The sequence below is a fragment of the Amblyomma maculatum genome, chromosome 9, assembly GCF_055883805.1.
Source record: "Amblyomma maculatum isolate TAMU_Amacu chromosome 9, ASM5588380v1, whole genome shotgun sequence".
NCBI classification, from domain to species: Eukaryota; Metazoa; Arthropoda; class Arachnida; order Ixodida; family Ixodidae; genus Amblyomma; species Amblyomma maculatum.
This window is the reverse complement of record NC_139352.1, coordinates 37,270,081-37,297,845: the sequence shown is the minus strand read 5'-3', so window position 1 is coordinate 37,297,845 and position 27,765 is coordinate 37,270,081. Positions and strand designations below refer to the sequence as shown.

The window sequence follows — 27,765 nt, the reverse complement described above, 5'->3', positions numbered from 1 at the left end:
TGCTGTTGTGCATTATCTTGTGTTGAACTCTGGTAATGTCACTTGTTTTACTCCAATTGCATTTTTGGCAAAGTTCATTTTTAATTTGTTCCTGCGCAACGTTCCTGTATTTCATTTTCTAATGACTATGTATATTTTCTCTTCAAAATGAATTTACTCAGTTCCTGTAGAGTACAATTATGTTAGTTTACAATTTTTTAGTAATTTTACCTAAGTCTATTCTCTTTTTAATTTCACCATTCTGTATGTTTTTTGCTTCCTCAAGGTTTCAAGCACAGGTGAAACTTGGAACCAGATATTTTATTTTATGGCTTGATTTTTTTGGCTTGTAGTCCCTTAAAGGTAAAGGAAGAGGCACTGCAAGATATGTGCGGTGTGACTCTGCAAGTATTTTGCCTCCTTCTGAACTTGTTGCCAGCACCTCGGCACAAAAGCACTGCAATGTCACAGCCACAACAGCATCAACTGTGTTTAAGAAAACACGATGTTCTAGGCGCTGCTCCGAAGAATTGTCTTTATGCCTTCCCGAGAAATAATCAAGCTAACGGAAGCATGAAGGAAGTTACGGTGTCTTCGGCTGAGACACATGACACACTGCCTCTGCGCTGGAGCATAGGAAGTGGCGGCAGACACGATGACGCGTGCACACCAGTGGAACGCCATTATATATGCACCGACGTCCGCCGAAAGTCTCTGCATGACCAGCACGCGGCTCACTTACAGCCTCGGGATGAAATAAGTCATCAGGATTATAAGGCCGACCGCACGCATTTTTTTTTATTTGTTAAGTCTTGCTATCGGTCATTGCAGGAGTGAAGCATGTACTGCTGTGTTAACAGCGTTGTCTGCTAGCTCGCGCTACACGACTGGATTGCACCACACCATCCCCGCCCAGTGCTGCCTCTACTCCACGATCAGTCTAATGGTGTTAACGGCACTACAGTGCTCTAGGGACATGTTCGCTTCTTAGAGAGTCCTCTGCCCGCGTCGCTCGCTCTGCCTGTCTGTTCACTGTTTCTTCGTTTGTGCTGCTTTCCGCACGCTGTTTTGGCACGCTGTAAAGCCATCAGTAAAATCGGCATGTATTTGGTTAAATACCGGTGCGACCTAACAGTAGCTGTAGTCCAGCATATCGACATAAAGCACTTCTTGCCGAAAAACATGGCCGATTTTGATGGGGCCAAAATCTATCAGGCCTACTGGCATGGTGACGACAGCACCCAAGGAAAGTATTATGACGCGAGAATTCTTTACCGCACGCGTGGATTATGATTTTTACAATTTAGGTTGCCATAGTGAGCTCTCATGAAGTGACGCACACGGCCGATGTGATGCGCAGCTCACGGTGCATTTCATTGCATGTGAAGTAACCTGGGTGTTGCGCGCGAGTGAAAAAGTCCCTTATTTCCTTTTATACAAAATGCAGTTTATCCCGTGCTATTGTCCACATGTGCCGTCAGGATATTTCCATTAGGGCACACTTGGTGCTGTCACGTGTAAAAAGGTGAGATTGAGAAGTGATCGAGCTAGCTGCAGTGGAAGAGCTCATATATGGTACAACTGCTAACTCATACATTGCATATATGAACCTAAGCAAAACTGCGCATCCATGTATTGCCTATATGAGCTTCAGTAAACAATCTAGCATTACAGAAAGGTTAATTAACCAGCATGATGGTGTAATAACTTAAATTGCAGGTGGACTTCAAATTCTGTAACAATCACAGTGCAAATTCTGCAATCTATTTGCAAAATGTGCACTCGGGCATAAGGGCAACAAAGCGTAAGCTAGCGACGACCACGCTCGACAAGCTAAAAAAGGTGGGAGACCAGGTGGGCCGAATGGTCCGCAGAGTCTCAAACAAAAAAGGGGGACTGAGAAGCAAAGATGCTCTACGGCTGGCCAATGCTTTGTAACAAGCAGAATCCTGTACTCGACCCCCTATCTCCACCTCAAGAAACACGACGAGAGCATCCTCGAGGTGATCACGCGCAAAATAGCAAAGAAGGCCCTCGAACTCCCTATAACCACGTCGAACCTGAGACTCCAAGGTCTGGGTATGACGAACTTGTTCGAGGAGCTGAGAGAAGCCCACCTCACGAGTCAATACACGCGACTATCGCAGAAACCGTCGGGGCGTCGCCTATTAACCCGTCTACACATACAACACACGACTGTAACCGAGGAAAGAGTAAGGCTTCCCCAGGAGTGGCGATATGCCCTGCACGTAAAACCACTCCCCACTAATATGTCCAAGGACGACCACGAGGGTAGGCGCATGGCCAGGGCAGAGGCCTTAGCTCATCACTACGAAGGGAAACCTGGAGTGTACTATGTGGACGCGTCCGGCCCGCACCAAGCCGGGTGGTACACGGCGGCAGTGATCCACGAGTCCAAAACGGTAAACGGGCTCACATTTAAAGCCCGAAGCGTAACACAGGCAGAGGAGGTCGCCATCGCGTTAGCAGCAACACATTCTGATTCCAAAACAATCATAACAGACTCGCGAGGGGCATGTAGGAACCTTCAACAGGGCTGGGTCCCGTACCTGGCCTACCGGCTACTAAAAAACAGCTCAGACCTGACCTACCGACTAGTGCAAAACAGCTCGTACGTGGAAAGTCCATCCCACCGCTTCATAGTCTGGGCTCCGGCCCATTCTGGGCTAGAAGGAAACGAGGCAGCAGATGCCGCCGCCCGCGCGCTTTCTAACCGGGCAACCTCGTCTCCTTCCTCCTCAGAAGAATTTACACCAGCCTACACTTTCAGAGAAATTACGCAGCTGTACCAAAACAGGCACAATATTTACCCCCACCCGTGTAAAGGGTTAACAAGAGCGGAGGAACGCGTATTTCTTCGCCTCCTTACGAATACTATGATGTGCCCGGCGTCACATAAACACTTTGACAGTGCCTTCTCCGGGGAGTGCCCACACTGCGGGGAAATGTCCTCGGACCTTTTCCACATGGTGTGGGCGTGCCCCTCCAACCCTGCCTTTGCACCTAACTAAAACGCCACCCGGGAGGACTGGGAGGCGACCCTACTCGCCTGCTCCGACCTGAAAGCCCAAAAGACCTTGGTCAAAAGAGCAATGGTGGCAGCGGAAGCCACTGGGGTCCCGTACTACGGACTCCACCTAGTGTTTATGAGGGGAAGGGCACTAAGCCTGACCCCAGAGCAACCTTCATGTAACTCCATATTTTATTAAACGTTTTCACCACCACCCATCATTCTTGACAATGCTGTTGCCTGTGTATTCCATGTCTTAGTTTTTTCCACCACATGTGTAACTTGAAGCATATGGTCGGCACCAATATGGGGTGATTCACTTATACTCACGGCCACTTGCTCTCATGCCCACTCACATTTACAGTAACCACTACAGTGATATCAACTCACCCGAATGCACACTCACAACTACATGTGCACTTATAACCACTCACGCTCACAGTGGGTTTATGTGTGGATGAGTGCACTCATGAGTCAGTGCACGTGCCAACCTGTGACCAGAATACATAATTATCTGAGCTAGACTATTGGCTTTGGCGTTTGGGTGCCGACTGTGGGATGAACAGCTCTTGAATGCACATAAAACTACCGATTGCAACCTTTGCTTAGTAATTGCTGACGTCATATCCATACGCTTAAACACTTCTAAATAAATATTTTTGTGTTTCGCCGGCACGCATATACTGCCTCTATTGCCTTCAGAATTCATATGTGGATTTGGCAAGAGCCTTGAGGGCTGTTACTTTTGCGCTTGAGGTGGAAATTCATGTCAGCAAGTGTACACCTACTTTCTGAAAGCTGTTCCCTCTTGAAACACTCCATAATTGATTGCAGATCCTGAGTGGCCGCTCCAATGCTTAGGGGAGCTCCCCAAGTTGAAAATTTTGTAACAGCGTACTTTTCATTAGTATTGACTCAAGTGCAGCCATTACAGCTACAACGGAAAAGCATACAGCTTTCACAGAAACGTTCTAACATACCAGAGTGAAAGTGCGATCTGGTTCAGGGTTTGAACTCGCTACCACTACCTAACTGGGGCAGTCACTCTACTTACTGAGCTAAGCAGAACGAATACCATATGGTAGGGCAAGAGCAAATTGACCAATTTGCCACTTGGAGTTGACCACTTCGATCGTACCTTACCTTGTGCTAGCTGTCCTGGTAAGCTCCAATAGTACTAACGGCCCCAGTTAAGCATGGTCACAAGTTCAACCCTTGAACCAGGAGATTTTGCAATTTTTTATGTACTTTGTAGTCATGTGGCTGCATGTTGTTGGATTAGAGCACTGCACGGGCCGTAACTATCGGCCCGGGCTTGGCTGCCTTTTACGTTATCCTCCAGAGCTCGGCTCGGCCTTCGATACAAACCCGGGCCCGGCCCGACCCCGTGGAAACTGATTTACTCGGACCGGCCAGGTCGAGGCCCGAAAAATGTATTTGCATCTGAACCGCATAGTGTTCTTGTTATTCTCTATTTCCATGAAAAGATGCCCTCGTTTGTATAAGCGTGACGTGAAGCTCTAATTCCTAGTTCTAGCGGCATTGGTTATAATGTTTCTGTGTCAAAAGAAAGCACAGCTGGGCTTGGATTCCATGGATACGAATTTCCCGAACTTAATGCTATCACAAAATGGTTTTAGTTCTGGTACTGCTGTGCACAAATTTTAAAAGAATATGCAAAACAATTTCTGAGTTTAAGATCGGTTCACTGCTAGAGGTCACGCGATCACGTGATCAAAGTAGCCTGCGAAGCCGCTCCTCAGTCAGACGTGTCTGCACGGTGGATTTCGGTGTGTATATTTGGGGGCAAAGGGGCGGGGCTCTGCTGAAAGTCCTTGTTTTTATAGATTAACTTACTGAAAAACAAAAATTACTAAGGGCAAATGTGCACTGAGTGCATCCAACATTCTAGTCACAGCCTTAGTTGGGGTTCGGTAAAAATTTTAATAATTTAATGTATTCCTCACTTCTATGTGCCTACAGTTGCTGCGCAAGTCCTCTGTTATTGTGATATGGGCTTCAATTATTCAGTGAGTCAGCAACAATTATCAAAAAGCACAACCTCGTTGATTTCAGCTGTAAATGCGGTCTTGAGCTGCGAAAATTAAATATGAAGCAGCGCAGTGTCACGCGATGAGCGTGAACACGTACCAATTCTCATAAAATTTATTTAGACATCTCTGATGATCAACAATAAAGCAGAAGTACCTGAGAATACTCTGTTCAAAGGGCAGTTATTCAACTGTGGTAACTTGTAATACCCCTGTCACACGGGCGCTTGTAAGGCCTTGAGAATTAAGGTTCTTTGCTCCAAAGGCGGTTAACGCGCAGCTACACGGCAAAGTCGTGAGCCCTTTGCGATAAAGACCCGTAGCGGGAAAGGCGGTCGTCAGCGGCCTTTAGCTTCGTAAAGGAGCAGCCCGAACCTGAACGCCACGGAGCGGACTAAAAACAAAGTAAACAGAGAAGAAAAAAAAGTTGACACAAATATAATTTTAACATATTTAAGGGGAGACGCGGGTCTTAAAACGGTCGAAAATGGTCAAAAAGTCGATTTTGGGAAAAACTCATTTTCGGAAGGTTTATCCTTTCGAGCATCTACAGTAAAATTATTAACGCTGAATTCGGTCGGGAAATGCGATAAAATCGGCTTTCAAAACGCCACGGCAGCGACGAAATGGCCCCGAAAAGAGAGACTTTGTTCGAACTTCCCGCGCGCGCCGCCGGCGTTGCAGCCGGCCGATCGCCGCCATCTTGGGCTTGTTTTGAAGCTGGTTTCTTTGTGCGCAATTTGAGCTATCTCAAAATGGCGTCGCTCAAGCCGAGCGGCGGTTCGGGCCGGTTTCCCGAAGGCCGTTTTCGGGTCGCTGATTGGCTCGCACGCGGCGCGCTTCGCGCGCGCGCCGTTCTGCGCCTCCCATTGGCTGGTGTGACCGTCTACGTCATTTTTTTTTTCTTTCTCTTGCGTTCACCGCTGTGGCTGTCGCTTCGTGCGCGTCTGTTTTTGCGCTCATGTTTCTCTACACGCCGTGTTTCCGCCTTGTGCCGGGAGTTTCTCTTTGCGATCGAGATGCCGGGAGACAGTCGATTGAAACCGAGCACGCAACGAGCTTTTGGAAGCCGGAAGAAACGTCCGTGGAACAAAAAACAGCGGGCAGCGGCCACCAGTGCGTCGCCGGGGCCTGCAGTGCCGGACTCGTTGGATCCGCCGGGTACATCAAGCACGCTGCCCGATGACGACACCGCGGGACCAAGTTGCAGCACGAATCGTATCTCGGATCGTGGTACACTTCATGTTGATGCTGTGTACTATTCGTCGACCGAGCAGGCGCAGCGTGTTGAGCGATCGGTGCAAGCAAAGTCCGTTCTGTCGGAAAAGTCGGCAACCCAGCGCAAGTTTGATCTTCTTGGCGTCAGTGCGGATTACCAGACAGCTGATGCCGGTACCCAATTCGTGATTGTGGACTTGAAGGTTTTGAACAATTTTTTCGCGCAAGCGAAGTGCGGAACCTGCGGCGCAGGAAGTCTGCGTTTGAGCAAGGCAACAGATAATGAGTACGGCCTTGCTGTAAAGCTTCTGCTTGTCTGCGAAAACTGCGATTTCGAACAGAAGCAGTTCTCTTCCCCAAGAATAAGCGAAGCAGTTCTCTTCCCCAACTGTTTGCCTTGGCTCCGGTCCTCACTTTCACCTCAAAAAAAAAAAAAAAAAAAAAAAAAGTCAGCCCCTAATTTCTCGAAAGTAACCTCTATAATTTCATCACACTTACACATTCGACATTTTTTTTTTAATGTTTCCTTGGATGGAATAAGACACTTTTTGTTTTGTTTTGTAGGGAAACTGATAGGGAACATCTGAGTAACATCCGTTGTCGAAGATTCTTCCCAATATTTTCTGCACTCAGTGTCAAAACTTCAAATGAGTTTTTCTCAGCTTCATGTTTTTTGGTGACATGACTAGCCTTACGGAACTTTTCATTGGGTTTTTGTGGTGCAATTTTAATAAATCTTATACCGTTGAATTCAGAAAGGTTTGAACTGTGGAGCTATGCTATTTTTATTTGCTAAGTTGAACATATCAAATTTATTGAACAATAATGTCAGCTAATTATATTTTCGAATTGTGGGGCATCTACATAATTGAATATTTTTATACTGTGATGTACATCAATGATAATATAAATAGCATAGCTCCACATGGCAGGTCTTTGGCTACAACTACATTTTAATCGGAACGAAAAAATATTGAGGGAAACTGTCCTAACGACCCGTAAGAAATTACCAAATTAGGCTTTGGTTATTTCCCAATAACATTAGAACTAATTGAGATAGAGTAAAACTAATTACATTTTTGAAAACAGGAGGAAGAAATACATATACACACCCAATTTCGTTATTATATCTCTAAAAATAAAAATTTTCATTTTAAGACCAGTGTCTCCCCTTAAGCCTAATTGACGCTACTTAAGGCTGGCCCATATGGAGCGATTTTCCCGCGTCAAATCTTACGAACAGCCGCCCGACGGCCGTTTGCCGCTGATCAAGCCGGCTGCTGCTTGGAGTAGTGCGCGCCAGCGATTAAAAAAAAAACCTAAAAAAGTGCGTTAAATTTTGTTGTTCCCGTAAATAATGAGCCGAATGTCAAAACTGAGTCCTTCTTGGCGATCGCTAAGCCGTACCGGGCCGCTGTATGGAAGCGACAACTGCAATGCAAGCGTCTGTTCACAGCCGGCTGCTGCCATTGCGGCGCGGCTGCTCCGGCCCGCTTGCAAGCCACCTCCGCTAAAACGTGAAGCCGAAATTAATCATATTTTGCTTTTATTACTAGAGAATGAGACTGAGAGTTAGGCAGTTCTATGAGTAGATCATTCACTGTAGCACGAAGGAATTTCATAGCGCTGTTTCATGTACCATCGGTGTGAAACATAACAGGCCTAGCGACGACTAGGGAGCAGCGCACGGCCAGAGCACTGTTGTCCGCCGCGCTAGCGAGCGGCACTGCTTTGGTAAGGTCGCGTCATAATGTGCTGTAACTGTAAGCATTGCGATTTTGCCTATTTTGATGATGCAGCCGAAGCGGTATACCTTTTTCAAAGTTTTGCTCAACAATACTCGCTCAAACCCTACTGCAGAGCGACGCGCCTGCAGTCCGTTGTTGCTGGCGGCGTCGGGCGTACTCGAAGGCTGTATACAAGCACTATCAGGCGCCATTTTAGACGCTGTCTATTTTATGTGTTGCTCTTGAAATGTCATTTAGTGTGGAAAGTGCCTCGTTGAAGCGGACCAGCTCGTGCATCTTCTCACACGGGCACCGACACCGCCAGTTTTTCGCTGCATGTGGTACGACGACGGGGCATCGGCGTTGCGCCACGCCTCATGAAGTTCGCAGAGAAAGTTCGTTCCATGTGGGTGGCCCTTTAGGCGTCAACTTTGCATTTCAGCGAAATTTAAGCATCTTGAGTGTTGACAGAAGAGTTCGAACGTTTCAACAGCCGCATCGACATACGATGCCTCCTTGTTATGATTTCGCACTTTGCTTTCACGTCTTGGGTCTCGTCACTCGTAGTTGTAACACACCCTATAAAGATTTCTTCAAAATTCGCACGAGCAAAGTATGCTTCGCACGCGGAACCAGGCCGAACGACGAGTGCGCGTCTACCGCGGTCAAAATGGAAAGCAAAAAGGAAAAACTTTTGTTACTAAACATACGCTTCATCTTCAAACCTTCAAAATCTTTCGATATTAATAAGTCGGTTACTTTTCCTAACATAAACAAGTCCAGTCTTGTTCACTTATAATTCTAGATGAAAGATATCGTCTACTTCAATTTTGATAGCTTTTACTAGCGCCATTTCAAGCGCAGCGGTTGACAGCCGTTGGGATTGCCATTCAACAGATGGCGCTAACAGAGAATGAATATCATCATCCTCATCCATCTCCTTTGCACTTGCCGTGTAGCTGCGCAGCTTCTACTTTTTAGTTTTGCTCCTTTAATGCAATAAAGCTCCTTTGCAGTAAACACCTTGGAGAAGTGCCGTGTGACTGGGGTATAAGTGTAGAGGTTTCGTGCTCTGCGCATTGATTGACTGAACACCCTTTATCGAATAGGAAGGCTCATGGCCATGGATGGGGGTAAAGGGGAATAGGCAGAATCTTCATGTTTGCACAGGTCACTAAAATCATATTGCTCTGACCAGGCCACTAAGGGAGCCATACTTGGCAAATATCTCTGTGTTAGCATCAGTTACGGCGCAGTTCTTTAAAGCCTTCTGTACATGTATACACCTATGAAGATTTGTGTCTGTCATGGTGTTGTCTTCGCAGGTGCTATTTGTTGCGCTCAGGAAATTTGATAGCCTATCAGATTGCTCAATGGTCGATTAATGCAGATTTTTCTTCAAATCGCTTGAGGAAGAACTCAAACACTGAATGTTGTGCAGTCTGCTGCAGAGCTATATATATTCAACTGGCACTGCTTTCCCCAGTTAACCACGTAAAAGAAAAGCAGTGGGTATTCGGTTACACTAGCCAGTCATTGACAGGCCCGAGCCTGGCCCAGGCCCATCCTTTCATAGACAGGCCTGCACACGGCCCAGGCCCACGGCTGTAAAGGCCGTGCCCGGCCCAGGCCCGCCAATAAAGTGCTCTACCCGGCCTACGGGCCGGGCCCGAGCCCGTGCAGTGCCTATGTTGGACATTAATGAGTAATTCATTATTACTTCAGTGGCTGCTGGCTTGCCTCACATCAACGATGCCTTGCTAGCTACACTGCTTGCCACGAAGCTTTCACACATAATGTGGCACTACACGCAAGCTCTGTTGGGGGCACTTAGTGGCCCTACTCCGTGCACCAAAATTGCAGACCACTGCACACCGTGCTGGGTATTCGAGGTCAAGTTGACTATGAATGCCCCAAGTTGTGCCTCTTGCCATAGCTGCTTGTCTAGCCAGGCCAGAGCTATCGCGCAGCCTTTTTCCTTGTTTTGTGGGCATGGATACCTCGGACCCCAACAATTTCTTCACAGACCCTTATTTGAAACACTGAGGAAAAGAATTGTTTCTAGTTGGGCTGGTTACTACTGTATCGTTGCATTGGTTTTTGCAGTGCACAAAGACGGGGCCAATAGTTACGTAGACAAACACAGCACGTCCTATGTCACCTCTGGCAAAGGAAGCAATTTTCTAGATACCATACTGAACAATTTTTAATCGCAACAACAGCTGCCTGAAACTGTTTGTTGCTAGGGGCCATGCTACAGCTGATGTCGAGCTGATATTACAGACATTATTGACATTTTTTTCACAATTATTGCCTGAAATAGCAGTTAAAATGACACTTTGTTCATAAACTGCACAACACTACGTGGTATGAGCCTCAAGCCTTTCCAAAAACCAATGAAAAGGAAGGGAGCACTAGATACGGTACCATGGTAGATGCAGTGTCGCACTTGCTGTTTAGGTTGTTCTATGAGGCATATGTGAGCTGTATTTAGCTCAAGGTATGCATGCACAACAAATGGAATGAGATCATGACTTGTTCACAACAGATACTCATGGTGGTTTCAATTTTGTTTCAAGAAGCCAACTCAGGAATATGTGAATACATTCCAGTGGCATTTTGAAGCTGCATGTGGGCACTCCTGATCAATTAAGCTTGCAGGTAGCGCATATAACTATAAAGCTCCATAAAGAGGTGCAGCACAAACATGAAATGGAGCGTCTGGATGATGTAGAAGACAGCATAGCAGAAGAAATCCCCAAGTACAGATCTGCAGCCTTGGAAGAAGAGGTGTGCACACTGCACAGAGAGCTCAAAACAATTAAAGAATGGCTCGCGCAGAAAGTTGCTACTGATAATGGACCCAGCAGCTGCATGGCTGAATGTGGAGAATTGAAAGCTGAAGTAAAGGAACTTCGGCAACTCAACAATTAGCTGCAGAAGAGCCTTACGTAGAAAATATTTTCATCTGGTGAGTGTATAATCTCGTTGCATGCAAGCATGGACAAGTCAGCTAGATAAAGGGATGCTTTAAGAGTACTGAGAGAAAACGTAATAGTATTAATGCTGACAACATAAACAGGAGTTCTGGAGTTAGCTTTCCCTTAAAGCACATTGTGAAAGAAAATGGGACTGCAGTGGCATGTTCGAACTCAGGCAGGATCGATAGATAATGGGAGAGGCCTTTTTCTTTTTATGAAAGGAACGAAATTGATTATTATAATGTGGTGCTAAATGTTGACATTGAGATGTGCAGCATCTAATATGACCTTTTACGTCAAAATTTCAGAAAGCAGGGTGATCTATGCAGCATCCATGGATGTGAACGTTAGTTCAGCACCTCCCAAGCGTGCTCAGAAAAAGAAAGGCAAGTGAGCAAGCCAGCGCTCTCTCTGACCTTTTGTTTTCGTACAGCGACATTTTTTATATTGGCGACCGACCTTTGGGCCAGACAGAAGTGTGTGCAGCATATTTCAAACACTTATTCCTGGAAAATGGTTCTAACACCATTAATATGTTGTCGCACACTTCATGCATATCAGTATGTCAGGAACAGATGTTGTACACTTGCGCGGTCTGGGAACGTGGATTACGGTGGTTGACCACTGATGCCCAACAGTAGCCGGCACTTAATGCCAGCTTGCTTTAAAATATGGCTGTATGTATGATCATACACAAAAAAATATATGCACACATCAGCATGCAAGGGATTGTTGAAGCCATTTGGCACAAAAGGGTACAAGCCTAGGTAATACCATTTCTTTTGGATTAACTAGCTTCTTAAGCATCCACTGGCACTGTTTTCAGTGGATGCTTTTTGAATGTGTTGCAATTGTGCTTTGAATACTTCTGACATATATCTTTGAGCCAGACAGTCGCATGTTTCAACTATGTTACCTGTAAAATGTGGTGTGCTGTGAATATTACACAGGTATGTTCATTTTCTAGAAACAGCCCCACCTTCTGTTTAAAATGATTGCTGTGTCACGACAATGTACTTATGTTTGTACATTTTTCTGCAGGTGTACAGAGGCACAGTGAGGCTGCACTAAATTTTTTGGCGGCACATGGAAGCCACGACCACGAAATAGAGCGCCTCCGCACTGCTCTGAAAGAAAAGCATCTAAATTTCGAGGTAAAGAAGCATGAGAAGCACGAAGACAAGTTGAAGCTTCACATGTGGGAGCGAGAGAAGTGGGCACAAGAACGGCAAGCCCAACAGTAAGGCAGCAGTCATTGAATGCTGGCGTCATCACCAATTTTTAGGCTTTTCATTGATGAAGCAAGCTGCTGATTTGAGCAATCGATCGTGCTGGCACGTTAGGACAGGCCCCCGAATTGAAGGTTAGTCTGTTGACAGACTAACCTTCAGACAGAGCTGCTGTACAGTTGAATCCCGCCACAACGAATACCGCCACAACGAAATTTCCGCGACAACGAATAATTTTTTATTCCCCGCGAGTATCCTATAAGAATTAATGGCCTAAATTTCTCTGCACAACGAACCATTTTTGCAGAGCGTTTCCGCTTCAACGAAATTTTCGCGTTCAAAATCGAAACCGAAACTAGTTTTATTGGCGAGAAGTCCAAGTCAAACCCAAAGCCACATTAAGCATGAAATCACGTGATTGCAGTTCCGCCATTTTGGCTTTGTGTCGTGGTCGCGTTGTTCACTCGCTGCCTTTCTCTTCGACAACGACGAGTTTTCATCCGCAGGACACGATGGCAACGCGAGTGAAAAAACGCAAAACTCTTTCCCTTGAGCAAAAAGCTCAAATAATCGCCCAAGCAGAAAGCGGAAGGAAGAAAGCGGCAATTGCTGAAGACTTCGGAATTCCTGCAAGTTCGCTGTCAACGATTCTAGGCAATAAGGACAGCGTGAGAATGGCACTTGCTTCAGGCACATCCTCGAAGCACAAAAAGGTGACGCGGCCCCTCCATGAAGAGTTGGACAAAGCAGTGCATGCGTGGTTTGTGGAAGCACGAGCCAGCAACGTCCCCCTGTCCGGAAGCATCGTCCAGCAGAAAGCCTTGAACTATGCATGCCTACTTGGCATTGATGATTTTAAAGCCAGCATTGGCTGGCTAAACCGTTTCAAGGCCCGCCATAACATCGTTGGAAAAGTGTTGTGCGGCGAGTCAATGTCAGCAGACGTGGACGGAGCAGCTGCTTGGAAGGCGAGTAACATGGCCGGAATTTTAAGCAACTTCGCGCCTGCAGACATTTACAACGCCGACGAGACCGGGCTATTCTACGAGATGTTGCCGGCTAGGACGCTCGACTTCAAGGGGCAGCGCTGTCACGGCGGCAAACACAGCAAAAAACGCATCACAGTGCTGCTTTGCACAAACATGGATGGCTCGGACAAGCGTCCGCCGTTAGTCATAGGCAAAAGTGCCAAGCCGCGCTGTTTTAAGGGAACTCGTAGCCTACCTGTGCAGTACAAGGCGAACAACAAGTCATGGATGACCCGCGCTATTTTCACCGAGTGGATGATGGCATTCGACCGCGACATGAAGCGGCAGGGCCGTAAAGTTTGCTTGCTTTTGGACAATTGTTCAGCGCATCACTCCGACGAAGTCAAGCTCACTAACACGGAGCTGAGGTTTTTCCCTCCCAATTGCACGTCTGTCTTACAGCCTCTCGATCAGGGCGTGATTCTTAGCCTGAAGCGCGCTTACCGCGGGAGGTTAATTCAGCGGCTGCTTTTTAACACTGAAACCGGCCGAGACACGAAGGTGGACTTGTACGTGGCACTGCAGATTATGTCTGCTGCCTGGAGCACACTGGGGCGCTCAGTAATTGTGAACTGTTTCAGGCACGCCGGATTTGCCGAAGGTCGACCCGTACACTCTGCTGGCCTAACACCAGGCGTTACAGACGACGACGAAGAGGCGTCACCGGCTCCGGGGATCGCGGCCGCCTGGAAAACGCTGGGAGAAATAGGAACCGTGCCGCCTAATCTCGAGCTCGACGAATACATCGGCGCTGACGCTTGTGTTGTTGTTCACGAAGATGTGAGTGATGAGCAGATCATAAAAGCTGCCCGGAATGATAAGGACTCTTCCGATGAAGAAGACGACGACGTACAGGAAGCGCCGGCTGCGGCAACCGCCGTACAGGTGATGGACGCTTTTGATGTCATCAGGAATTTCGTTGCTGTCCGAGACGACGATGTTGCAATGGGTTTGCTGACCGAGTGCGAAAATCGCGTGACGGCGTTGCTCGCCGTGAAGCGTAAGCAAACCAAGCTTACAGATTTTTGGCATTAAACGCCTTTGCTGCTGCTTGGGCAATTCTTTCTGCGTTTCACGTCAAATTTTTGCGATAACGAAGTTCCGCGAGAACGAATTTTTTTTCGTGCACCGTGAATTTCGTTGTAGCGGGATTCAACTGTATTCTGCAAGGAGGTCACCGACAAGGCGAAGGCCAAGAATGGGTCATCACAACTGTATGGTAGCAAAAGCAGCAGTGACAGTGAAGAAGAAATTGATGCTGCCTGCCTTCGACACCGATGACCACGCAAAATGCACTGTCCAAGACAATTTCTCATTGATTTCATGCATGCAAAAGGGCTGCTGCCAGTACACTTGCAAGCTGGATGCTGCATTAAGCTGCATGCCAGTGCTTGTTATTAGCAATAAGGACGCCAATGGTTCGTGACTACATTTTGATGTTGGCTCTCTGAACGTTTCATGGATGTGAGATGTCAGCAACATGCTCGGGAAGCCTCACTGAAACTATATACACTGTGAGATGGATTTTGTATCAGTCTTAATATGTGAGGATATCTGGCGGCGGGATGCTGACATAATTGCGCACAAAGCCTGTTCCTTTTAATCTCTGTGAATGCCCTCACCAGTATAAATGTTCCTGCCTACTGTGAACTAAACCAGTTGGAAGTTGCGCATTGTGCATGTCAAATGTGTTTCATTTGGTCCTGCCCTGTCTTCTTCCTGAAGGCATGCCTCCATCTTGAGGGCATAAGGGTGCGCCAGCCGTCAGTCAGGTGAAGACATCAGCTCTGTCCAATTGTGGCCTTCCTTGAAGACAATGTTCCGAGAGCAGGATAAGGGCATCGCCATTGCTCCCAGCCTGGTCACAGGCGGAGTTCAGGTTGCGTGTTTTTGTTTTCAGCACGAACATAGGTCAGGCGATAGCTGCATCAGGCACGGGGTGAATGGAAGACCTGCTTGGTTCAATCGAACATAGGTCAGGTGATAGATGCATCAGGCATGGGGTGCTGCTTAGCTCAATCATACAGCTTACAGCCAGTGATTGGAGGGTTTGAGCCAAGTGGAGGGGGGACCCAGGTTAGAACTCAAGGTGCCGAGGGAATATTGCTTGTTCTGGTTTGGGTTCGGGCCTAAGATTGGTACCCTGCAATACTGGCTCTGCCGAAAGTGGGAATCCCTTTCAGGTAGAGAGTTCCAGCCATTTCCCTTGTATTGTTGTAGTAATGACTTTTGAATGCTTTGTAATATATGCAATGTAAATAGGTTATGAATTTTAAAAGTCATCAGTTACTTCTACCTTCAAGATCCTTCGGTCCTGCACAAGATATTTGTCACTGAGGGATGAGCACCGCTGATGTAACAGGTCCAGTGTGTGGGCAGAGAAACAGTTCTCACCAACCTCTGCAAGTCATTCGAGGAAGAAAAAAAAACAGTAATCATCAATCTCGTGTTCTCTTGCTTTGCTGCCGCTGGAACAAATACTAGTTTATGTCTGACAGGAATCAATTGATCTGCTAAGTTGTGGCTACAGGCCACCAGGTCTGAAGGCTACAAGGGATTTGCAATTAGTTTATTTCCCTCTGGGCAATTCCATACAATAAGTGCAGCGATATCCAGGTTATCGATTTTTGTGGGAAGAGGCATATGCAATTATGAGACAACAGTGCTCAGAGTAGGCCATGTACTCTATTGCGTTCCTTAGGATTCCATCCACTGGAAATGCTTGGCGCCCAGCTGGTGGAGACGGGCCAGCGAGTTTGCTGTGTCATTATCAAGCATGTCCATGTGATCTGGCATCCAAATTTTGAAGCCTGGTCGATAAATTACTTTCTTGTAGACACATCTAAAAACAACAATAATTAAGAATTATAATCGAAAGACATAAAGTGCACCCCATGAAAATTGATACTACAGTTGTGTTGCTATTGCTGCTTGTGTATACGTTTAGGACTAGCAAGATTTTCATAACATCCGAAGGTGATGAAACCAGCAAATCAATTCGATGTCATCTTGACGAAGGTCTCAAAATTGAAAGCACTCCTACTGGAAGCCACTCACGAAAAATCAATTATTGAGAGGTCAGATTGAAGGACTACAGAATCAAAGTACCTCTCAAAGCTATGCAGAGGCTACACAGAAGACAGTGGGAACACCACAGAACAAAATGCAAGCACAAGGATACATTGGTGATGATAGCGACCTCAGAAACTTTGACCAAAGATGAGATCATGGACGTCCTTAAATAATGAGATTGACACGAGTGAGCTCGGAATGAGACACCACCCTAAGGCCGGGCAGGAAGGGAGTCGTCACAACAACTGACTCCGATTCTCTCGATCGCCTGAAGAGCTATAGCGGAGGAGGAGGGAAGTTGATCTTGGATGTGAGGAGACCCAAGGGACGCCGACTCGAGCTTAAGCTCATCGACATTGACGAAAATATATCACAAGAAGTCATAGACATCTCAACCACCACCAGAACTTATGCCGTGAACACCAGAACAACCTCAAGTGTAACCCAGAAGATAGATCAAAGAGCAGTATCAAGGCCGTAATGGCACAACAGTGATTATAGCCATAAATAAAAAAGGCTATCAAGAACTCAAGGACAGGAAGACACTCACCCTCAGGCGGATAAGAACAGCCGTCTGTGAATATGTGGAATTCGGGCTTGCCGCGGCTGCCCTTTGCACGGCCGCCGCACGTGCCCTGTTGTCCTCCTTCCCTTTCTCCCACTTTGGGCGGCGAAGATGTCCGGACGACTTGTCACTGTTGTTCGGTAACAGCTCCACCCTGGCGTCCCAGTGGCTGTTCTCATTGGCGCCTCTTCGAGGGAACACAGCAACACTTCGACAGCTGCACTTGCGTGACCGTCCGAGCTGGGCCCAGGGAGAGACCCCTCCGAGACATTGCAAGGTCCGTATGCTACAGTTCTTGTCTGCCGGCCTTTGTCCGCGCAGACTAGTGCGAAGTCCCAGAGGCGGGAAGAGCGCTATGTGGAGACGTGGGCGTGCCAAGAGGGCCAGGCGCCTCCGCTGTCGTTCTTCAGCGACGCGCCATGGAAGAATCAGCAATGAAGTGGCCCCCCGCAAAGTACCATTGATTTTCCGCGGCCACACTGTTGCGGAACACGACAGAGCGGCGGCGGGGGTGCAGCTGCCAGAGCCCGAAGGACTTAGATTCTGCTACGTGTGCCAGGTGGCAGTGTATTTCCCGGCGCATTATAAGGGACAAGTCTACCGAGAAGAAATTGAAAGGAGGGAGAACGTTTCCGGGAATAAGGGCCGGGTGCAGCTGCCGACGGTGGAAGGGCTGCGGGACGAGGAACTGGCGGTGCTCTGCCGCAGGCGGGCAGAGACCAGTTTGACGTTTGAGGCAATGTTGAGTGCTGCAACGCCGGCAACGAATCCTGGAGTGGTGACACCGAGACCGCGTGCTACAACCAAGGCATCATCGAATTTTTCAAGCAGCACAGATGAACTTGTATTTGAGCTGGGAGACGTTTTATGAGAACTAAGGGTGGGTGCGTTCGCTTGGAATTTGTGTCTCTGTTAGTGTGCCATTGTCCGTGTGTTTCTGTCCTCGCTTAGTTGTTTTCTTATCAAGTCCTTCCGCGTAGCTTCCTGCCGGTGCCTCTTCCAACATTTCTCTTCATCTCCGGCCCAAACAGCTTGCCATTATCAAGACTTCATCTCAGCTTATTGCTTCACGCCTGAGTGCCATTAATCACATCACGCTCAACAATGAAGAAATGCTCGCACACCCATACATTGCAGCCCCACCAATTCCTGCTGCGGTGTGATACACGGCGTCAACACTGGCCTCTCCACAGCTGCTTCATGCAGGGCCTTGAGAGCTACTCTTCAAACATCCTAAATGCTCGCATGATGGGCACCACCGAGTCTGTCCTGATAACTTTCAAAGGACCAGTAATCCCAAACACGGTCTACTTTCGCCGTGTCGCATATCGCTGCCGCCTACATCCCCCTAAGGCATTTAAATGCACTTTATACCTGCACTATCGGCACCGGACATAAACCTGTACCGAACCTTACCTCTGCTGTAACATTTGCTCTACTCAGCTCCAATCAGCTGACGACGCCCATCCCTGCTCGCCATGGTGCCTTCACTGCAAGGCAGATCTACCTTTCGACACTGCATGTCTCATCCAGTACCAACAAGACCAGCCCGGGCCAAAGTTTCCTATGAGCAGTGCATCAAGCTACGCAATGCTACATCGAATCATACAGTCTCACCACCTACGGGCCCGATGGCACTGCCCTACATGCAAAGCCGCAGTCACCTGCGCATTTATCAACATCCCTACCTGCCACATCTACCTGGGGAAGGAACCAGTCTCCTCAGATGCCTATTCAACCACAACTATTCAACAAGTAACAACTTTGCGGCAGAAACAATAGCAATCAAGCAAGCAGTTGAATATATTAACGAAAAAAATGAGAAAACATCAAATATTAACACAGTCTGAGTACTATAATATCACTTATTAACCCCAATAGTGACAACTCATTTGTTCAAGCAATGAAACAAATTATTAAAGAACAAGGCATCAAAAATAGTATTAACGTACATCAAGGGCCATAGAGGCAATAAAGGTACTGATAAAGCAGATGAATTAGCAAAAACAGCTTGGGACAAAGGTGAAGAAATAGTTATTTCCATCACAAAGCAATTTATAAAGAAACAACTTAAAATAAAAATATACTAGAAAAATGGAATATAATTTGGAGAGAAGGGAAAAATGCATAAACCTAGAATTGGATTAAAAATGTTAAGACTTCTTCCTGGATATTTTCCAATTGATCATTATACATCCCAAGACACGGTAGATTTCCATTTTACCTATCTAGATTTATTATAAGTAATAATACCCGATGTACTTGCACAAAAAAAAAAAAACTATAAATTTCGACCATTATTTAGAAGACTGTCCGCTCACAGAGAAACAAAGAAAAAAATTAGAAAATAGTCTAGGGAAAAATCTAGCAGAGGAAACCAGAAATACTAAAAACAGAAAATGCAATGCAGGCCATCAGTCAAATGGTTGAGATAATAGTGGAGAAATCCGAGTAGCTACAGTTTTGATACCAAAGTTACCCCTACGACCTTCGGCGAGGGGCGAGCATGCTTAAGAGGAGTCAAAACCTACACCATCAACATAAACAAGAAAAACAACAAAACAAATTAAACAAATTATTAAAATAGAAGCGAATAGGAAAACATTTCTTACAGGAAAACAAAGAATGAAGACAACTGAATCAAACAGCAAAACAAGAAAAGAGAAGATAGGAAGTAAGAAGAGGAAGGGAAGAGAGAAAGGAAGAAAAGGTTCACTTGGCCGTGGACACTGAATGGTAGCCACCTCACACTTTCTTCTTTCCTCATATCTTTTCTAACTTTTTTTTTTCCCTTTTGACAACCTGTCATATTATTTATTTTTGTACCCTAACTTTCCTTTTCCTTCTATCCGCGATACATTAGTGGGGCGGGCAGTCTACTTCAATTAGACTCAACTACATTCTGTGCTTGGGGCACGTTGCCGCTTCCTTCGCGCTCCGCAACGATGGCGACCGCCACTCCACTGAAAAACTGAATGAAGGCGTTCCTCGGCAGGAGATCATTAATAAGTATGGCATCATTAATAAGTATGGATTACATTAGGTGACTACGTGAAGAATCGAGCAAAAATCTTCCACACGTTTGACAGTGGCAAATTCACGGGAAAAAAAAACGCCTGAGGGCTGCCACAAACCCGAAGCTGGAAGAGGCTGTTACGGTGGATAAGAGATATGCGCAGCGGACAACTTCCTTTGAGCGGGCCACTTATCTGTCAACAAGCGGAAAGATATTCACAAAAAATGCAGATCGACTTGTTCAGTGCATATGAAGGACGGTTCGATCGCTTCAAGGAAAGGCACAGGCTGGTTTTTCGGAGCTTCTGTGGCGAGAAAGCAGCAGTGGACGAACATCGCATTGCTGACTGGAAGAAAACCGAGCTTCCCCAGTATGTACCTGGTTTATTATGAACCTGCTGACGTGTCCAATGCAGATGAGACTGCACTTTTCTTTAAAGCCTCGCCGGACAAAACCATCACATTTAAGGGTGACCCGTGCGTTGGAGGCAAGAGGAGCAAGGAGCGTGTGACCGTGCTTCTCGCTTCAAACATATTGGGCACGGCGCGCCTGCCACTCCTCGTCATCGGGAAGGCAAACCACCCAAGATGTTTCAAAAACATTCACCGGTTGCCTGTAGGGTACAAAGCTAATCAGAAGGCCTGGATGACGTCCGATATCTTCCAAACTTGGCTGCAGCAGCTCGACCGTTCCTTTTCCGCTAAAAAGCGGAACGTTTTGATTGCAGTTGACAACTGCAGTGCGCACACCAGTGTGACGGGGTTGGATGCAGTGCATTGAGCAGGTATTTCTGCCTCCAAACACAACGGAGGCTCTGCAACCGCTGGATCAAGGAATAACCAGCACGTGAAAAGCAGATAGCGAAAGCCTGTGCTGCAGCGGATGCTGCTGTGCAAGGAGGCAGGTCGAGATTATTACCTAAACCTTCTAAGCGCTATTCATATTTTAGCATGTGTGGAGCAGCACGCCGGCAGATGTGATAGTGAATTCTTTCAGGAACCGTGGATTCGTCGGCCCCAGCTACTGTGACCGTCCTTATGAAGCCGTTTTAGAACGCACCCCAGAGCCCACTGAACACGAGTTTCTCTTTCCTAGTGGTGTTCAGGTGACCGACAATGACACATTATCGGAAGTTCTAGATCAAGACTGAAATTGTTCCGACGATGAAAGTAATGAGCAGCCATTGCCGCGATGTCGCACTGTGCAAGAGGCCGCAGAGGCCCTCGCTGTACTGGAGGAATTGCGTCGGTTCATGCGATAGTGAGCACCACCCCTCGATAGGGCTGAAGAAAATTGTCGCGGAAATTCCGACGGAGAAGCAAATGAAAACAATGCAGTTTTTCATGAAATAAAGGTATATGTATTCCAAGCACATTTTTGTTGTTTTGATGGTAAATTCGATAATCCGGAATTCAGTTAACTCTAAAACTTTTGCTAGTTCCTTGAGATCAGGATTAAAGAGGTTTTACTGTACTATTCAAAAGCGAAACAGACTTCACCTTAAGTTTCTTTTTCCTTCTGCTTAATAGCAGCGTGAAAATTGATACCAGGAAGTACTTAGTACCATCACTTACGCGCAGTACCAGAAAAAAACACTGTAAACATTAAACTGAATACAGATTTCACAACAACATATTCAGGAACTCTTTCCTTTTCCACAAACAATTCATGAGCGCAACTGTTTGCCTAGCAATACTATCAACTGCACATCAATCAAAACTTTCATCACCAGTAGTATATCAAACAAAGCTATGTAGTGCTCTGTAGGAAAGACATCCCTATCGACACTGATTCAATAAACTGTTTCATGCTTTTTGCCTTGTTTTGTAGGTGTATGGGTGATGTCCTACATCTTGGAACATACCATTTACTCCCGATTGCTTTGCACTTCTGTAAGGGACACAATATACACATACTGTATCGGTTGATTTTAAACTACTTGAACTGAGTATGTTTCAATGCATATTGTGCCCATTTCCTGCAAAGGCCTTAAATGAGAGGCCAGCAGTATGTTTAAAAAAAATAAATGTTTGGGTTTTGCGATAAAGTGCGGGATGCAATGATGTATTGAATGTGAAAAGTGCACCGTAGCGATTAAAAAAAAAATATGCTTAAAACTGGGATAATTATTTCATCCAGAGGAAGCAATGTTTCAAAATCCTTTTTTCACTTCAAGGCAGCCCATTACAACCAAGCAGAACACCTGCAAAAGCTTGGGTAGTGCTGTGAAGTTTTTTGCAAATTGCAGGGGAGCGACTTAATGATTACCTTTCGACAAGGCCAAATTTTCCAACACCTGATGTAGCCAGTGTCACTTTGGTTGGAGAAAATCTCGTCAAGGCAGCAACAGAATCTCTCCTGTGCTAAATACATTGAACTTACGCAAGGAACAAAGGCACACATGCCACTTGCAAGGGCTCATTGCTCACCAAGATCAGGGTGGCCTGTGCTATCCTAGTCAAGAGCTTGTGAAGCTCCTATTAGCACTGAAAAGGTCACCCGACACACCACTTTTCCACAGAGAGCCCATCTCAAAGCCCTCTGAGATCTCTGAGGAAGAAGTGTAGGCACTCTAATGGAAGTGCCCCTCCTATCCTGTATAAACAAGGAAACAAGTAAGGGTTGAAGTTTTCGGTTTTTACTTTTTTGAGAATTCGACTGACTTTTTTTAGGTTTTATTTGCAAACACAACTTCAGTTTTTTTTTTGTGTTTTTTTGTAAGAGCACAGGTGATGCCAAAAAGAAACAAAGGTTTCACTTGCGAAAGGCTCTCAAGTTATCAATAAATATTTCTACATTCTTGTTTTGTACATGCTTGTGTCTGAGAAGTGTCAAGTGGCAAGAAACTGGTGGGCTTTGGTCTTCGCGATTTCCTGGAAGCACTTGCGCTGCAAATGCTCTGGTCTATCCTACGCCACTCGAAGTGCCTGCCTTGCGGCAGACACCCCTCCTCAAAGGCTTGACAGGTTTGTGAGGGTCAGGAAGCAAGGCTTCCATTCTTTCCCCCTTTTCGAGGCCATGAACAATGTCTCAAAACCCTCATCAGCTGTACTTAAACCAACGATCCCGATGTCTCACATCGTACCTCTGGATTGAACACTGTTGTAATTTTCTCCCGCCATCAGAAGTTTGCGGTGTACATGAAAACGTACCGACCTTTTTCGGTTCAAACCGAACCTTTCAAAATGCTTTCGGCGTACCTTTATCGGTGTTTTTCGGTCGAAACCGAAAAGTCCACCCTCTAGCCACAAGCCACCAACAGTAACTGCTCAAACTGATCACACATTCATAAAGTCCTTGTTTTCAAACTATATTTTTTCGGGAAATTTCAAGTGTAAATCTTTGTCTAGGAAAATGCTCAAGCTGTGGTTCATTTGCAAGCCTCTGCCAATGAATTTGTAGCATGACACGAAACTACTATGTCTGTTTTGCATAAGTTGTCTTTGCTGTTAATGCCGAAGTGAAAAGTGGTGAATATTTGAAAAAAAAAAAAAAAAAAAAAAAAAAGGAAAAGGTGCAACAAGTAGCAGCTGCAAATGCTTTCCAGCCATGTTTAATGCAAGGCGCGCCATTATAAACAACCTGCATTTTAAAAATGACCTTTCAGCGCTTATTGCTGAAAAAAGCATATCTATTCACTATGCGGCAAGCAAGCAGCCGTACCAAGCACAGGGCGAGGTAGTGCTAGTGTCACTTCATAATTTTTCAGAGTACCATTTTTTTCCCCACGCTGCTCTTCCATCGGTTCGCCAAAATTGGTCACGTGGTCTGGCGCGGCCCGCACTCGCCATCAAGCTTCCAAACAGATGCAGCGTGGACCCCTTTCGCTGCTGTGCCTGTGCAAAGTTTGCAGATTTCGTGTTTGGCTTTCATTGTTCATGCTTTTTCTGGCAAGAAGCACTTATCGGCAGAATGCCGGATTCCTGCGCCTTCAGGTGCAGCAACCAGACCGAATCGCGGAACTGCTTTCTCGATTCCGGAGGGAAAACTCAACACGGAAAGATGCCTTGCCTGGATCCCCAGAATCAGCAGGGATAAGTTCATACCGACAAGAAACAAACGTTTGTGCGAGATAAGTTCGAATTATTGTTCCTGCGCATCGCGTAAAATGCACAAAATAACCGGAATTGAGCGGACATTTGAATTGGCGGCAAGCGATCGAGCTGCACATGCGTGTGTGTGCACGCATGTTAATGCTCACAGAGTTGTGCAGGCTCATATAAATGGCCAAATTTAGGCTAAGGAGAAGACGAAAGAATGGTGCATGTGAAAAAGTGCGTGGTGATAGCGCTATGCACCCAAATGACACAGCACAGTGTGCATTTCTGCTTTATCTACCTTAGAAGTGTGCACTGCGGCTGTCGGATTACTTAGAAAAAGACACCTTCAAGGCCATGTCACCACATTCAGTTTGGAAAACACCAAGCAACGACGACACTCGAGCCCGACCCACGCTACTATCCCTCTGGAAGCTTGCACTTGAGGCAGGCACTGACATCGAAAGTGACCTCCCTGACCCTACTACCCCTCTCCCTTGAATAGACCTTCGTGCCAACTCCACTGATTATTAAAGATTACTCACTGCAGCATGCTCTATCAGCAGAAGGAGTAGAGGACTCCTGCATGGACGCAATTCTAGACAAAACAGCTGAACTTGTCAAGGTCACCGAAGAGGTTGCATCTCTCAAGCATCAACTGAACTTGGAAAGGAAAAAAAGGAAGTAGAGCAGAAACAGTGCGAGAACCTTAAAGACAGCCTTAACAATCTTCTTGGGGAAGACCAAATGCGTGCGCTCCAGAAAGGAAGCATAAAGCGCTTTATTTTAGTGCGACTTTAAAAATGCAAAAACACTACTCACTTCTGTGCGTTAGCAAATGAATCATCGGTAGATTTGCCACTGTACCCCATCTTTAGTTGACGCACCAAAAGAGGAAAAAGCAAGTGTTTTCTAAATCATTGCATGGTTAATATCGGTACACAGCTACCAAATGCAAGGTTAATGAAGGGTGCAGCTTCATGGCATCAGTCAAAAATGTTTAGAGAGTTTTCCTGTCCGCAGCACCTTCCTTCAGTAGCACCACAGTTCACCGAAGGCACGAATTAGAGCATCACATGCTACCCGTTTACATTCTCTCAGCTCGTGAAAAATAGCCTTGCATCGTCAACTTTACACTCGCTCCCAGAGAGCAGTCACCGACAGCGACCAGCACGCTGCAGCTTGGCCCTGCACTTGTTCTGCCACCGGCAAGGGCTGATTGGTTACTTTTGGCAAACATGGCACCGTTATCTACAGCCCAAATTAAATTGGTTTGGTTTGGTTTGTGGGGTTTAACGTCCCAAAGCAACTAAGCTATGAGAGACGCCGTAGTAGAGGACTCCGGAAATTTCGACCACCTGGGCTTCTTTAATGTGCACTGACATCGCACAGCACACGGACGCCAGTCCGTTTCGCCTCCATCAAAACGCAGCCGCCGAGGCCGGGATTCGATCCCGCGTCCTTGGGCACAGTAATCGAGCGCCTTAACCGCTGCGCCACCCCGGCGGCGCCCAACTTAAATTGCATCATATGAAATTAAAGCAGTCTGCTTATAAGTAATTGGCCTGTACATACTGCAAAGCAGCTTATTTTTTAAGCCAGTCATTCTTTTTCATGGGTGACTATTAGGCAGGTTCTGCACCGCAGCGAACCAACATACTAACTGAAATAGAACAAGCCTAATCAACAACACTTCTGGACCACAGCGAACAAGCAAAGAGCCCCCAAAGCCTGCTCTCGTCGACGCAGAAATCAGCAGGAAATTATCTCCTTACCTTGCTATGAAGCAGAAGCAAGTTGCTCAGCACAATGACAGTAAGACTTGCTGTTACTGGTCCATGCACACACATCACACTAGAGTAGATGACTCATTGATGATGCAAAGCATTACAGAGAATACCAGTAATAAATACCTTGAGTTATTTGGCTTGTTTGGTTGCACACGACCACAGCAACATGCTGAAGAAACGCCACGGCCTGGAACACAAAGCAGGTAGGTCGCTAAGCATCGTGTGCATGTCCCTGCTGTCATTGACACTCTTGATTAATAGATAACGCCATTTAATTGATATTCAAAGGTCGAATTGTTTACATGGCACATCTTGATACACAGTTTTATCACAAGTTGCATCAGCCAGATTAAATGTCACGGAAATACAAACTGCCCCCAACGGAAACCACTCCTTTGCGTGCGTTATTTTCCAGTGTCAAATTACCCCGGCTGCTTAAGACAGCAACTTCAAAAGCGATTTCTTTTTTTTTATGTTCAAACCATGGAAGCGCAAAATACGGCAAGCGACAAAATTTCTGGGACCGGCGCTCTCCACAAGAAAACATTAGTACTGACACTGGAGAATAACGCAAACCACCTGGCTCGTCGTTCTTCCCAGGCTCCGCACATCATCTGACTTAAAATGCCTCCAAGCAGCACTGAACCAGTGTCCCGCTTAAGTTGTCACCGCATTTCGCACCTGCGGCTGCATGGCTAGTGCCCTGCCCGATGTTACCTTCCACTCTGGGTCAGTCAAGAGATTGGAATTCAAGCAGCGCAAGTCCAGCTTCCAAAGTCCAAAGTAGAGTGCACTGCGACAGTAAGGTGATCAATAACGTGCATACAAGTGGTCACGAAGCATAACCACGAAAAATGACCGCGATTATTGATATAAAAAATTAGGGGGTCTTGTCTAGAGGATAATGGCGAAAGCCTGCCCTTCCTCTCCTAATCATTTGCTTCCAATCGTTTGCCTCTCATCGGCGTTCGTTGCAGTGCCACATATAATTACAGTTTACAGGAAAGGAAAGGCGCAGTATCTACCACACTTTCTCCGGCAAGTGTGAACGGTACACCATCGCTCCTGTCGCGTGGCGTTCCTTGGCGCGCGTTCATGTGTGGCATTGCAGATGGCAGAGACGCATTCCGCCTCGGCCCATCAGAACGCTGCAAAAGCAGGACACACTTTGCACACGAGAGCATGAGCCATTAAAGGCTTTCGCCTTAGAAACAAATACTGAACGTGTCTGACATACCTTATTATGCATCGGGTCTTGGCCACGACCAACAGTAGGTCGTGGTCTTGGCAGTCGACCGATCCCAACTTGGCACCTCCATTGAGCGTCGCCTTTTGCCATTTCTCCACAGTGTTCAAATTTCTCGCCGCATGGTGACAACAGCATACAGAAAGAGATACAGAAAGAGATTACAACAGTTCGAAGCGTTTGGACGCGTTGGGAGCACATACCTTGGCTGCTCTCGAAAAACAGACAACAGCAGACAAAGAGGCCAAAAGTTGCGCCTCCATTGAGCGGCCGTGCCAAACATGTGCCATGGTTGGCCATATTGGGCAGTGTGACGACCGGCGGCGGAGAGCGCGCCGCTTTTGCGATGACGGAAACCGACTCCCGCGAGAGGGCGCGACGTGCAACAGGGGTGCCACGTTCGCCGCTCGGCGCGTAGCGGCCGCGGGGATAGCGGGGGTACAGAGAAGGGGCGCGGCTCTTTTTTACGCAAATGGGGCGATATTTAATAAAGGGGCTACTTATTACAAGTGCTTAAACTCATCCCTGCCATTCCATTTTGTTAATCTGGAGATGCCGTGCTCGCTTGGGCAGTCCTACGGAGCAGCGCGCGATGTTTTAATCGCTATTTCAAACTCTTTCAGCATTTCTTCCTGCGGACAGCCATAAATCGTCCAAATGAGCTTGTACTTAATGTTTTCAACGAAGCGTGGTGTTTTGCATTCGTTCTTCCATTAAGGGAATAAAGGCTACTGCCGAGGAGCGTTATAAGCACGCGGAGAAAAACAGTATACATGCGAATCAAAGCTTGTGATT

The 27,765-nt window shown here is 46.5% G+C and overlaps 1 long non-coding RNA gene across 3 annotated transcripts in view; it reads right to left on the bottom strand.

Moving 5' to 3' along the window:
* LOC146178865 (uncharacterized) overlaps window positions 1-27,287 on the bottom strand; it is a 92,194-nt gene extending 64,907 nt beyond the window's left edge. For all 3 annotated transcript variants that reach the window (XR_014700663.1, XR_014700662.1, XR_014700664.1), the window contains exons 1-2: window positions 26,962-27,287; window positions 25,848-25,911 (exon numbers count right to left, since the gene is read on the bottom strand). This is a non-coding gene — a long non-coding RNA (uncharacterized LOC146178865). The remainder of the gene's footprint in view (window positions 1-25,847; window positions 25,912-26,961) is intronic.
* Between the last annotated feature and the right edge of the window lie 478 nt (window positions 27,288-27,765).